Source organism: Mirounga angustirostris, unplaced genomic scaffold (genome assembly GCF_029215605.1).
Source record: "Mirounga angustirostris isolate CCGP_5_RB_7025 unplaced genomic scaffold, mMirAng1.0.hap1 SCAF_5, whole genome shotgun sequence".
In the NCBI taxonomy this organism is placed as follows: Eukaryota; Metazoa; Chordata; class Mammalia; order Carnivora; family Phocidae; genus Mirounga; species Mirounga angustirostris.
The window spans coordinates 64,161,107-64,175,918 of record NW_026991713.1 but is presented as its reverse complement, the minus strand read 5'-3'; positions in this window follow the sequence as shown (position 1 = coordinate 64,175,918).

Below are 14,812 nucleotides of genomic sequence, written 5' to 3'. Positions count from 1 at the left end.
TCCTCCCTCCCCCGGCCCCCACCCTGCCATTCCCGCCCAGCCGCCACGGCCCCGCTCCCTCCCGCGGGAACTCAGTTTAATAATTAATTAAGATTTCATTCCACCGGGCGCCAGGTGTGCGCGGCCTGCTTCCCCACACGCCACTTGTTTCCTCCTCCCCCAACCCTCTGGGGCACCTGCCAGACGCGAACCTGCTGCACCCAGAGCCCAAGAGGGGAACTAAAGGAAGGGGCGCCCCCCGCCCCCTGGGTCCTCTCCTTCCCTCTCTCTCTCTTTCTCCCCCCCCTTCCCTCTCTGGGCAGCCCCTCCCCCGCACCTGCCAACGAGCAGAGCCCCTCCCCCGGGCACCTTTTACCCAACGGGTTGTGCTTCCCTGTAGACGGTGGGGGTGAAGGGGGGGTGCATGGCTAGGTGCACATACTGAAAAATTGTTTGGGACTTTTATTTATTTCCCATGTTTTCTCGCACAAAGCAGCAACCCAAGTTACCTGGGTGATGGGAAAATCACGTGGAAGCCGCTTTAACCCTTAAAGGGTCTGAAACGTGGGATAGCCAGAAAGGGGAAGAGGGTTAATTCCCAGAATGTAGGCGAGTCTGACTTTGTAATGAGTGCCATTGCCCCAGAGCTGGGAAGAGGGCAGCCTGCCTGGCTTCCCTTGGAGGCCTGGCCAGAGGTTCCCTCAACCGCACCTGTAGCTCCTTCTTCCTTTGGCAGCCTCTTCCGCACCCTGAGGTCCCACTTCAGCTCACTCCTCAGCGCCTGCTACATTCTAGTCCTTCAAAGCCCAACTCTTGTCCCTACCAAATCCCCACTTGGATTCCTAAAGCCAGGACAGAGCTTGAGGCAAGGAAGAGAGGGGAGGAATTAGGAAAATTGGTTTCCATCACTTATCAGCCATATATAATCACAAATTATGTACTTGGGTAAATCATTACTCTCTTGGAGCCTCATCTATAAAATGGGAATTTTTTTTTTAAGGGGCACCTGGGCAGCTCAGTCCCTTAAGGGTCTGCCTTTGGCTCAGGTCATGATCTTAGAGTCCCTGGATCTAGCCGGCCTCTGCACCCTGCTCAGCAGGGAATCTGCTTCTCCCTCTCCCTCTGCTCCTCCCCTACTACCCCCACCCCTACCCCCACTTGTGGGCGCTCTCTTTCTCTCTCACGCTCTCAAATAAATAATTAAAATGTAAAAAACAAACTTTTGGGGCGTCTGGGTGGCTCAGTCGTTAAGCGTCTGCCTTCGGCTCAGGTCATGGTCCCAGGGTCCTGGGATCGAGCCCCGCATCGAGCCCCGCATGGGGCTCCCTGCTCCGCAGGAAGCCTGCTTCTCCCTCCCACTCCCCCTGCTTGTGTTCCCTCTCTCACTGTCTGTCTCTCTCAGTCAAATAAATAAATAAAATCTTTTATAAAAAATAAAATAAAAAACAAAACCATTTTTAAAAAATATTTGTTTATTTGAGAGAGAGAGCGCGGGCACCTGGGCAGGCCAAATAGGGGGGTGCAGAGGGAGAGAGAACCCTCAAGCCAACTCCCCACTGAGTGGGGAGCCCATGCAGGGCTCTATCCCAAGACCCTGAGATCATGACCTGAGCTGAAATCAAGTCAGCAGCTCAACCACTGAACTACCTAGGTAGCACCCCTTTAAGATTTTATTTTTAAGGGGAGCCTGGGTGGCTCAGTTGTTAAGCGTCTGCCTTCGGCTCAGGTCATGGTCCCAGGGTCCCAGGGTCCTGGGATCGAGCCCCGCATCAGGCTTCCTGTTCAGTGGGAAGCCTGCTTCTCCCTCTCCCACTCCCCCTGCTTGTGTTCCCTCTCTTGCTGTCTCTCTCTCTGTCACATAAATAAATAAATAAATAAATAAATAAAAGATCTTATTTTTAAGTAATCTCTGCACCCAGAGTGGGGCTTGAATCCACAACCCTGAGATCAAGAGTGGCACTCCCTACCCACGAGCCAGCCAGGTGCCCCTAAAATGGGAATTTTAAAAGACTCTACTAAAACAAAATTAAAAGAAAATATAAAAAATAAAATAAAAAAGTAATAAAATTATCTGCCTTGTCTTTCTTACAGGATTTTAAGGCTCAGAGAGAACAATGTTCAAAAATGGGAAATGAGAAAGGGACAGATTATTCTGCCATGTATGATTCTCGGTTATACTGGCCTGGCTTATTATTTGACCTTTGGGGCCTCTTCACACGACTTCTCCCTTTAAGTAGCCAATGTTCTCACCACTATCAAAATTTCCTCTCCTGGGGCGCCTGGGTGGCTCAGTCGGTTAACTGGCTGCCTTCGGCTCTGGTCATGATCCCAGGACCCTGAGATCGAGCCGCGTGGGGCTCCCTGCTCTGTGGGGAGCCTGCTTCTCCTTCTCCCCCCGCTCGTGCTCTCTAGTTCTCTCTCTGTCTCTCAAGTAAATAAAATCTTTTTTTTTTTAAGATTTTATTTATTTGAGAGAGAGAGAATGAGAGACAGAGAGCATGAGAGGGAGGAGGGTCAGAGGGAGAAGCAGACTCCCTGCTGAGCAGGGAGCCTGATGTGGGACTCGATCCCGGGACTCCGGGATCATGACCTGAGCCGAAGGCAGTCGCTTAACCAACTGAGCCACCCAGGTACCCGTAAATAAAATCTTAAAAACAAAAATTTCCTCTCCAACCTGAAGCTAGTATCTGCAATTTACCTCTTAGAATAGTATGTTCATGGGTCATATAGTGAAAATACAAAAAATAATTGAGAAAAAGAAATTAAAGAAATTTTGAAATTTGTATTTAAAAAAGCGGGGCAGGGGGGGCACCTGAGTGGCTCAGTCGGTTAAGCATCTGCCTTCCACTCAGGTCATGATTCCAGGGTCCTGGGATCCAGTCCTGCTCCGTGGGGAGTCTGCTTCTCCCTCTGCCCCTCCTCGCACTCGTTCTCTCAATCTCTCTCTCTCTCTCAAATAAATAAATAAAATCTTTTTTAAAAAAGAAATTTTGAAATTTGTATGCATCTATGTGCATTATAAATTTCTATATTTTGGAATGGAAGGCTTTGTCCCTCGTTTTATTTTGGAATGAAAACAAACCTGGACACCAACCAAGTAAGCTGGAGAAATGTGCTAAGGGTCCATCTCCGGGTACATTCAGTCCCACAGGCCTCCTCCACCCTTGTGTTTGGCTGGTGCGTTACTCCAGCCTCCAGAATGCCACTGCCCATTGCTGGAGGGCAGGGCCACCATCAGCCGCCACCCCACCCCCCCTCGCCTTTTTTTTCCTGCTCCTCAGCATCAGCACCTTACACATAGGATCTCTTCTAGCTAGGTAGACTGTCTGGTCCTTAAAAATGATTCCAGGCTCTTATTCCATAGGTAGGAAACATGAGCTAGTGCTAGGCACATGGGAAATACTCAATTCTTGAATTTTTTTTTTAAAGATTTTTTATTTATTTATTTGAGAGAGAGAATGAGATAGAGAGAGAGCATGAGAGGGGGGAGGGTCAGAGGGAGAAGCAGACTCCCCGCTGAGCAGGGAGCCCGATGCGGGACTCGATCCCAGGACTCCAGGATCATGACCTGAGCCGAAGGCAGTCGCCCAACCAACTGAGCCACCCAGGCGCCCCAATTCTTGAATTTTTAAACTTATAAGACATCAGAGCAGGAAGGGGTCATAAAGATGATCTAATCAGCTACTATCCTTTTTGTAATTTTAACAGTAAACACTTAGACAGCCTTTACTATGTGCCAGGTTTTCTTCAAAGCCCTTACCGTAAAATAACTCATCAATCCTCATAAAACTTCTTGATGCTATGATGATCATGCTCACCTCAGACATGGGGGAAACCGAGGCACAGAGAGGTCCAATAATGGAGTCTCTAAGACAGTGGTTCTCAGACTTACTCTCAGCCCCTGGAAGAAAGGATACCCTTAGCAGCACATGATAAAATAATAACATATTAAATAAGTACACAGTTTGTGCTCTGCCAGATCTGACAGAGTCTAGAATCACAGGCACCAAAGATTGAGGGGGAAAAAAATTGGAAAAACCTTAACAGTTAGAAAATGCTACCAATTTTTTTTTCTTCGAAATAGGACAAGGTGGCTATTACTGAATTATCATGACAGAACACCCTGACCCAACTTGCGGAACACCAGCCCTGCTGAGCCTAGTTTGAGAACCAAGATAGTAAGTAAAATATTCAGAAAGGACTTCCCTGGGATGAGCGGCAGGCAGCAGGCATGGACTGGGTCTATTTCTCCAAGTCTAGCTTGGTCTCAGTGACCTTGGTTTTTCTAATACAGACCACAGTCACTGTGATGTCACTGCAACCTCTCATTTTCAGGAAGAAGAAATTCCTGCAATACAGAGTGTATTACATGTAAATGCAAGTTTCATATAGCCATAAGTGTATCTGGACAACACTCTATAAATACCCAGTGTTGAAAATACCCTATAACAAAACTAGTGGACAGGCTGGAGTCCCCTGAGCCTTCCCCTGGCTATTTGGGAAAGAGCTAAGTGAGCCTCTGCCTACTCCCTTTTACAAAGCATGGATTCCTTTTATAGTGCAAATAACCGTTCCCTGACTTCTCTGCTTAAAGATCAGATTTCTGCACATTGCATTTTCCAAAAGTAAGAAAGATGTGTAAAGAAAACCCACATTCATTCAAGTCAGCAAATAGACCCTGCCTGCTTCACCACCCCCTAGCCTGACCGCACCTACCACCAGCACCCCAAAGACTCTGGCTTCCTCTGGGTCTCAGGGTTGGAGGAGGCCTTGGCCACCACCAGTCCCACAGCCACAACCACCCACAGAAACGCAATGATTGCCTGTAGACTCCAGAGGGATACAGACTTCGCTTGCCCATTCCTTAGCTCCCCACCATTCATTCATTCAAATGTTCCTTGCACAAATATTTACTGAGTGCCTACTATGGCCAGGTCCCGTTCTATTAGTAGACGCTGGGGATACAGGAAGCAGACTGGCTCTCAATCCTCAGGGAGTTGCCTTCTAGTGGGAGAAGTCAAGAAACCAAGGGACAGATGAAAAGGTAGTTGACGGTGATCGGTGCCATGATGACAATTAAATGGGGATGGGTACGAAGTGACCGAAGGAGAAACCTAGGCTGGATCGTCCGTGGCCTCTCTGAGGAAGTGATGTTCACACAGAGACCGGAATGACAAGGAATCAGCCATGCAAAGAATCTGGGTGAAGAGCATTCCAGGCAGCAAAAGTCCTAAGGCAATAGCAAACTCTCTGTGTCCAAGAAGCAGAAAGTCAGTGAGGCTGAAGGCCAGTGTGTTGGAGAAAGAGAGTACAAGATGAGGTCAGAGAGGGAGGCATGCCCTAGCTAGTATAGAAGCTCATAGGCCGGGGTAAGGAGTTTGGATTTCATTCGAAGTGTAATGAGAAGCCTTTGGAAGATGTTAAGCTGAGAAACGGCATGATCTGATTTACGGTTTTAAAAGATCATTGGCTGGTGAGGGGCGCCTGGGTGGCTCAGTTGGTTAAGCGACTGCCTTCGGCTCAGGTCATGATCCTGGAGTCCCGGGATCGAGTCCCGCATCGGGCTCCCTGCTCAGCAGGGAGTCTGCTTCTCCCTCTGACTCTCCTCCCTCTCATTCTCTCTCTCTCAAATAAATAAAATCTTTTAAAAAAATAAAAATAAATAAAAGATCATTGGCTGGTGGGTACAGAATAAATCAAGGGATCAAGAGATGTAAGGGAAACCACTTAAGAAGCAATCACAGTGGTACAGGGAGAAAGAGCAGTGGCTTGGACAAGGATGGCAACAGCGGGCTGTTGAGAAGTGAAAGGACTTGGGAAAACTTGTGGAGTTAAGAGTACCCTCAGAGCCTGCCTTGGTTCCCTCTGCACGTTTATTCATGCCAAATAATTATCAACAACCAACAAATATTTATTGAGCACCTACTCTATGTGAGGCACGGTGCTAGGAACTGGAAGTCACAGTCCAGAGGAGAAGACAAACTACCTCCTCCTGCCCTATTGCCATAGAAAGCTCTAGGCTGAGAAAGTTACTGCCCATCCCAACCCAGCCCCATTTTCAGGGCCAGAGGCACACCTCTCACCCCACCCCTGCACTCTCTTCCAGTGTTGAGCTGGGGTTGATGGGGTGGGGGGAGTGTTTACGGTTGGAGAATTGATGCCATAAAAATGAGTCCAAAGTTCTCCCAAGATCTCAGAGCAAAGACCAGGGGAGCCCAAAGCCCCAACAGTAGGGAGAGGGTGCAGCCAGGGCCACAAGGACAAGAGAAACCTGTTGGCACCCACACCACTGCTCCTTCTTCTCTGGGACCCCAGGGCCCAGCCTGCAGAGAGACCCAGTCAAGGCGGACTTGCTCAGCCTTCTCCACCATTCCATACAATTCTGGGGCCCCAATAACCTCATGCTCCCTTAGTAGATTTCTGAGTCTCATGTGCCCTCTGGTGGTAGATTTTTGACACTGCAACCCATAGTTACTTTTCACTACTCCATCTACAGTCTACTCTGGCTACCTGCTCCCTGGGAGGCAGTATGGGAAATTCAGAAATCCTGGGAAGGGCTGGGAATGTCATTGCATTAAAGCAAAGGGTCATAGCAGTTTCTGAGCCTTATAGGAGAAACCACTTAAGAAGAGGCATGGACCAGCCTTCCACCTAGGGCCAGATTTGTCTTTTGTTTATAAACTGAATGAAGTATTTTTGAGCACTGACTGTGAGCTGATCCCAAGTACCAACATGTACAAAGCTGACCCAAGATCAGGCACTCCCACTAAGGACTCTGAGTCTGGAGCTGGTGATGTGAAGAAGCCAGAGCAGCTGAGAATTTATTCTGCTCTCGGCAGCGGTGCATCCAGTGACGGTGGCAAGAGCCTCCAAAACCAGACCCTTCCATGGTTCCTGCTGCCTAATTTCCCTCTGTTCCTGCCTGTTTTTAAAGCCTGGCTAGGACTCTGGCCTTTCCATCAATTCTGTGAGCAAGTTATTCCCTACCCTTCTAATAAATGTCTTTTCTGCTCACATTACTTGGAGTCTGTTTCTGGTTTTGCAACCAAGGAGATGACTGGTACATTGGACAATCCTCTCTGAGCCTTGGTTTCCTCCTCAGTAAAAAGGGATGATAACAATGACTTCCATATGCAGGGCTGTTTTATTAAGTGTGTGTATTAGTTACATATTGCTACGTAGCAAATTATCACACATCTGGCATCTTAAAACCACACACATTTATTATCTCATAGTTTCCATAGATCAGGAGTCAGGACATGTCTTAGCTGTATGCTCTAGACTTCAGGATCTCACAAAGATGCAAAGTGTCAGCTGGGGCCACAGACTCATCTGAGGCTCGAATGAGAAAGAATCTAACTCCAGTTCAGGTGGTGGCCGATAGGACTCCGTTCCTTCAGGTTGTTGGATGGGCTGCATGGGCCACTCCGACGTGACAGCTTGCTTCATCAAAGCCAGCAAAGGAGAGAGTCTGCTAGCAAGATGGAAGTCATAATCTCTGATAGCCTAATCACAAAAGTGCCATCCCAACACTTTTGCTGTGTTCTACAAGCTAGGAGCAAATCACTAGGCCAGCCCATACACAAGAGGGGGGATTACCCAAGGGCATGAATACCAGAATATGGGGATCATTTGGGGGCCGTCTTGGAGTTTTCCTGCCACAATGAGGTAGCTGTTAGTCATCATTCAGGGCCTTGTTCAAAATCCCACTTCCTTCTCAAGGGCTTTTCAAACCCATCAAAAATTAATTCCAATTCCCCTCTTACAAACAGAGAAACTTGAAGGTGTACCAGGTATTTGATGGGATTATCTTTAATTGTGTTAGGAGGGATAATGTTATTTGGTATTGCAAGAAAATGTTCTTTTTGAGAAAGACTACTGAAGTATTTGGAGATAGAATATCATAATGCGGGCGCCTGGGTGGCTCAGTCGGTTAAGCGACTGCCTTCGGCTCAGGTCATGATCCTGGAGTCCCGGGATCAAGTCCCGCATCGGGCTCCCTGCTCAGTGGGGAGTCTGCTTCTCCCTCTGACCCTCCCCTCTCTCATGCTCTCTGTCTCATTCTCTCTCTCAAATAAATAAATAAAATCTTTAAAAAAAAAAAAAAAGAATATCATAATGCCCACAGTTTTCCTTAAAAAATTTTAGAGTAGGGGCGCCTGAGTGGCTCAGTCATTAAGCGTCTGCCTTCGGCTCAGGTCATGATCCCAGAGTCCTGGGATCGAGCCCCGCATCGGGCTCCCTGCTCCACAGGAAGCCTGCTTCTCCCTCTCCCACTCCTTCTGCTTGTGTTCCCCCTTTCACTTTGTCTCTCTGTGTCAAATAAATAAAAAATCTTAAAAAAAAAAAAATTTAGAGTAGTAAGGAGAGAGTCAGAAGGTCATTCTCCCTCTGTTTCCCAATCTCCCTGACTAAGCAGTTACCATGGAGAAAGTTGCTTTGGCTTGTGCCAGAAATGGTCCAGGAAGCCAGCTTTATATATGTGTGTAAGAGGTGAGAATATATTTAATAATACAGTCTTTTAAAGAAATGCTATTTAACAAGTATCACACTCCCTCATCTCACAAGCCCCAGAGGGCTCCCATGTTATGGTTGCGAATACACACTCACAGATATATACAAACTCACTAGAATTCTTCCTTTCAATCCTGAATAAAAGAACGTAGAGTGGAGATGGTTGTCATTGATATTGTTAATAGATATTGTCGTCAATAAAAAAGCGGTATTCAGGGCGCCTGGGTGGCTCAGTTGGTTAAGCGACTGCCTTCGGCTCAGGTCATGATCCTGGAGTCCCGGGATCGAGTCCCGCATCGGGCTCCAGTCCTGCATCGGGCTCCCTGCTCAGCAGGGAGTCTGCTTCTCCCTCTGACCCTCCCCCCTCTCGTGTGCTCTCTGTCTCTCTCATTCTCTCTGTCTCAAATAAATAAATAAAATCTTAAAAAAAAAAAAAAAAGCGGTATTCAGCCTATGGAACGTCCCCTTCTGCATTGTGCCTAATCTCTCAAATCAGGAAGAGAAAGGATCCTGGAGAAAACCCAGGGTGGAGAACCAACGTGCAGAAATCAGTTATCACCCTGCTCTCATTGTCAGTGCCGTTACACAGATGTGGAAGGCAGACCCTAGGGACAAATATCCTCTTTTGATTTGGTTTTGACCCAGTGGATCTCAGCCCTTAGCTCAGGACGTGTCCTCAGGGGAAGAGAAGGGAGGGGAGGAGGATGCTCAGCATGGCTCGGGCTGGATCCATGGCTCACAACCTCTGCGGCGGGGGCAGGAAGAACCTAGTCACTTCATGCAGCCTCGGCCCTGGGAAAATTATGAACAACCGTGGGGTTTCCCTTTTAGGTCTCTTCTCTGGTCTCCTCCTCTTCCTCCTTTCAGTTCCCCTCATTTCTCTCCTCCTCTTTAAGGTGACATCCTCCCTGGTTAAGAAAAATGCCGCGAACATCACTTTAACCAAGTGATCAAATTTAACACCATCAAAATTGGGACAAACTGACATCGTATGCCCCCAGTGGGATGCACTGGGAAAGACATAATGTCACCTAATGTAGTAGTCTTACCAAAAATGTTTACACTGAATCTGACCACAAGGAAACAAATTGAGGTATATTTCTAAAACAGTTGGCCTGTTCGATTCAAAAATATCAGCATTATAGAAGAAAAAACCTAGCTGGGAAACTGTTAACAGTTTTAAGGAAACTAGAGAGACATAACTAACCTGGATCCCAGATTTTTTTTTAAGTCATCAGGACATTGTTGGAACAATTGCGAAAATTTGAAATGGACTATACGTTAGATAATATTGTAACAATGTTCAATTTCCTGAGTGTGATAAGATTCTGTGGTTATGTACAAATGTCTGTTCTTGGTAAGCACATGATGAAGTATTTAGGAATGAAGTTGATGGTGTCTGCAGTCAACTCTCAAATGGTTCAGCAAAAACACCTAACAAATATGGGGAATTGTTAACAACCAGTGAATCCAGGTGAAATTGGATTACTCCTGCAACTTTAAACCTACAGAAAGGTTAAAAATTTTTCAAGATAACAATGTTGGGGGGCGCCTGGGTAGCTCAGCCGTTAAGCGTCTGACTTCGGCTCAGGTCATGGTCCCAGGGTCCTGGGATCGAGCCCCGCATCGGGCTCCCTGCTCCACAGGAAGCCTGCTTCTCCCTCTCCCACTCCTCCTGCTTGTGTTCCTGCTCTCACTAACTCTCTGTCAAATAAATAAATAAAATCTTTAAAAAAAAAAAAAAAAAAAAACAATGTGGGGAAGGGCGCCTGGCTGGCTCAGTCAGAAGAGCATGCTACTCTTGATCTTGGGGTCGTGAGTTTGAGCCCTACATTGGTAAATAAATAAACTTTAAAAAAAAGAAAAATTTGAGGAAATGCCAGTTCAGAGTTTTAATGCCAGCGGGAAAATACTCCAAATGAGGAAAGTGACACTGTTCCGTGGTTCCTCTAAATTTCATGTTTCCCACAGAGGTGGGGGTAGGGGGTGTGCAACAGCGAATATTTACTCAATAGGCACATTGAATGCTAGGTGCCGGCCCAGCAGATGCACTGAAAAGTTATTTATTTAGAAATAATTTGAGGGGCACCTGGGTGGCTCAGTTGGTTAAGCCACCAATTCTTGGCTTCAGCTCAGGTCATGATCTCAGGGTCCTGATATGGAGCCCCCATGTCAAGCTCCCCACTAAGCGGAGTCTGCTTGTCCCTCTTCCTCTGCCCCTCCCCCTGCTTGTGCCCTCTCTCCCAAATAAATAAAATCTTAAAAAAAAAAAAAAAAAGAAAGAAAGAATTTGATATTTGTCCTTTTCCTCTAAACATGAGATTTGTCATGGAAATTTTCAGAATTTTGTTAGACTTAAATTTTTTTACAGTTGACTGGTTTGTTGAATTGTTTTTCACTGCACAAGGATCGTCATAATCTTTTTCCTGCTTAGGGCATCTTAATGTGCCCACACACCCACCAAGGCAAACAGAGTGGGAGCTGGAAGGCAGGGAAACCAGGAAGACAGGCATTCAAGGGGACTGAAAATTTGTAGAAAGCCCTTTGGAATTGGGTAGCAAGATATGCAGAGAGCCCAGGTCTGGGAGTCCAGGCATAAAGCTAGCTGCATGCAAATGGAAATTTTTGGACTGTTCTACAGTTCAAGTATTGTCATTGTTTATTCCCTTTTTGCTCTTCCTTAATATTAGGTAAAGTTTTTTGTTTGCTTCAAACAAATGTGAGCCTCTCTCAACCATGTTGAGAAGAACCAGGACAAGGGGAGTATGCCCCCCTGGGGAAAAAGAGAGCCTTCCTGAGCTGCCCCCTTGGCCAATGTGTTTTGTCGAAAATTTATTTGCCCCTACCCTCCTTCTCTCTTCCCTTCACTCCTCCTGCCCTTTCTCTTCTCTGTCTCACCCCACCACCACCTTTTTCCTTCCCAGTGTGGTGGAATGAACTCATCAGTTGGGGCTGTGAAGTGAAGGAGACGTGGATTCCAATCAATTAGAATGTGACATGGACAAATCTGAAGACATATTCTTCCTTTCAACAAATATTCATTAATGCCCACTAGGTAGCGGGCACAATTATAGGTACTGGGGAGACAGTGGTTAAGTCAAGAAGACAGACAAGGTTCCTGCCCTCAAGCCACTTGCATTCTCCTTGAGGGAAGCAGAGAGTAAAACAAATGAATAAAACAATTATATCATGAAAAGTGTATTGCAGAATCTAGCTGTGTATTATATGAATCTAACTATGACATTCTGGAAAAAGTAGAAATATGGAGACTATAAAACAGCTCAGTGGTTGCCAAAGGTTGGGGGGAGAGAAGTATGAGTAGGCAGAACACAGAAGAATTTTAGGACAGTGAAACTAGTCTGTATGATATTATAAGGGTGGATCGATGTCATTACAGATTTGTCAAAACCCGTAGAATGTGCAACACCAAGAGTGAACCCTAATGGAGACTGTACAGTTGGGGTGCTAATGATGCATCTAGATCAGACTCCATCAATTTTAATAAATGTACTACTCTGGTGGAGGATTTTTTTTTTTAAGATTTCATTTATCTAAACAGAGAGAGCCCATGAGTGGGGGAAAGGCAGAGGGCGAGGGAGAAAGAGAATCTCAAGCAGACTGAGTGCTGAGCGAGGAGCCCATGGGGCTCGATCCCACCACCCTGAGATCAAAACCTGAGCCGAAATCAAGAGTTGGATGCTCAACTGATTGAGCCACCCGGGGCCCCAGAGGATTTTTTTCCCCCAAGGGGCGCCTGGGTGGCTCAGTTGGTTAAGCATCCAACACTTGGTTCCTGCTCCAGTCATGATCTCTGGGTCCTGAGATTGAGCCCTGCATCTGGCTCCATGCTCCGTGTGGACTCTGCTTGTCCCTCTCCCTCTGCTTCTCCCCTTGCTCTGTCTCTCTGTCTCTCTCTCATAAATAAATAAATAACATTTTATTTTCAAGTAACTTCTACACCCAACATGGGGCCTGAACCCAGAACCCTGAGAACAAGAGTCACATGCTCCACCGACTGCGTCAGCCAGGCACCTCTGCTGTTGTTGTTGTTGTTGTTGTTGTTGTTGTTGTTGTTAAGTAAGCTCTACGCCCAGTGTGGGGCTTGAAGTCACGGACTCCGAGATCAAGAGTCACTTGCGGTATGGACTGAGCCAGCCGGGGGCCCCAGGTGGGAGGTAGCAACAGTGGGAGAGGCTATGCATGTGTAGGGACAGGGGTACATGAGAAATCTCTGTACTTCTCACTGGATTTTGCTTTAAACATATATATATACATATATATATATATATATATGCAAGTGCCTTTTAAATTACTATATATCTTCCCATGTGATAAGGTCTAGAACATCATCTATAATGATAATGTATTGGTAGGCAGCTCTGAAACGGCTCCCAATGATCCCTGTCTTCTGGGATTCAACTCCCGTGTAATCCCCACCCCTAAGTGTGGGCTGGATCTACTGGCTTGTTTCTAAGGAATAAAATGCAGCAGGAGTGATGAAAAGTCACTTCCAAAATCAGGTTACAAAAAGACAATGATCTCTCTCGTCAGCAGTAAGCTGCCATGCTGTGTGTCGCCCTATGGAGAGGTCCACGGGACAAGGAATTGATGTATTCAGCTAACATCCAGCGAGGACCTAAGGTGAGGTCTTACAGGAGGCCACTAACGAGATACAATGTATGATCCTTGACTGGATACTGATTAGGAAATATCAGCGCAAAAGACATTTGGGGGGCCAACTGGGGAGATGTGAGTAGTGACTGGAATTAGATAAAATGAAAATGAATGAAATGGAAAGGTGGAGACTGTTGACTGAAAAAAAACAGGTACAAAATACCATGTTCATTATGATCTCATTTTGCTAAACACACACACATACACACACACACAAACATTTATGTGTGTGTGTGGTGCATAAAAAAAGATACAGCCTACCCTACCACCCAGCAATTCCATCTCTAGGTATATATGTCCAAAGTGATGAATTCATATATCAACCAAAAGACCCATGTTTAAGAATATCCATAGCAATTTTATTCATTGTAGACAAAATTGGAGTCATCCTAAATGTTCATCAACAGGAGAATGGATAAATAAATGATGATATAATCTAATAATGGAATACTATGCAGCAAGAAAAAAGAGCAAACTGCTGATAAATGCAACAATCTCAAGAATATAATGTTGTGGGAAAGAAGCCAGATACAAAAGAGTACACACTGTATGATCCTTTTTTTTTTTTTTAAAGATTTTATTTATTTATTTGAGAGAGAGAGAATGAGAGACAGAGAGCATGAGAGGGAGGAGGGTCAGAGGGAGAAGCAGACTCCCTGACAAGCAGGGAGCCCGATGCGGGACTCGATCCCGGGACTCCAGGATCATGACCTGAGCTGAAGGCAGTCGCTTAACCAACTGAGCCACCCAGGCGCCCCTGTATGATCCTTTTTATATGAAATTCAAGAACAGGCAAATCGTGATAAGAGGCTGAATGGCCATTGCCACCGGAGGCTGATGGGGCCCGAGAAAAACCGCTGGGCTGGGGATAAACCTGGACTTGAATATGGTTACACAGATATAGATACATATGCAAAAAAAAAAACTGAGTTATACATTTAATACTTGTGCATTTTACACAACTGTTATATGTCAATTTAAAAAAAGAATTTAAGGGCGCCTGCGTGGCTCAGTCGTTAAGCGTCTGCCTTCGGCTCAGGTCATAATCCCAGGGTCCTGGGATCGAGCCCCGCATCGGGCTCCCTGCTCAGCGGGAAGCCTGCTTCTCCCTCTCCCACTCCCCCTGCTTGTGTTCCCTCTCTCGCTGTGTCTCTGTCAACTAAATAAATAAAATCTTTAAAAAAAATAAAATAAAATAAAATAAAATAAAATAAAATAAAATAAAATAAAAAAGAATTTAAGAAAAAAATCCAGAAGGATTACACAAAAAGTATTAATGGTGTTAATTTCTGGGTGGTGGAAATGCTGTTTGGATTTATTTTGTCATGTTGTTTATCTGTATTTTTTATTTTCTATAATGCGTAAGTACTCCTTCTGTAATAATAAAAGGCTATTTTTTAAACTGCATTCCAAGTACACGATAATATTATTCACGCTGTCTGGGAGGGCAGCGGGGCGGTGGGGGGGGGGGGAAGGAAAGAGATGTACTGGCTACATTATTCCTAAAGGAGAGAGAGGTGTGGCCACATAAATTACAAAGGAATGAAGTACTAATCACTGTGGCATCCGGGTGTGGGGGACTTTTCAGGGGAAGTCTCCAGGGCCGAGCACATGGAAGGTCAGCGTGGAGCTAAGTATCCAGCCC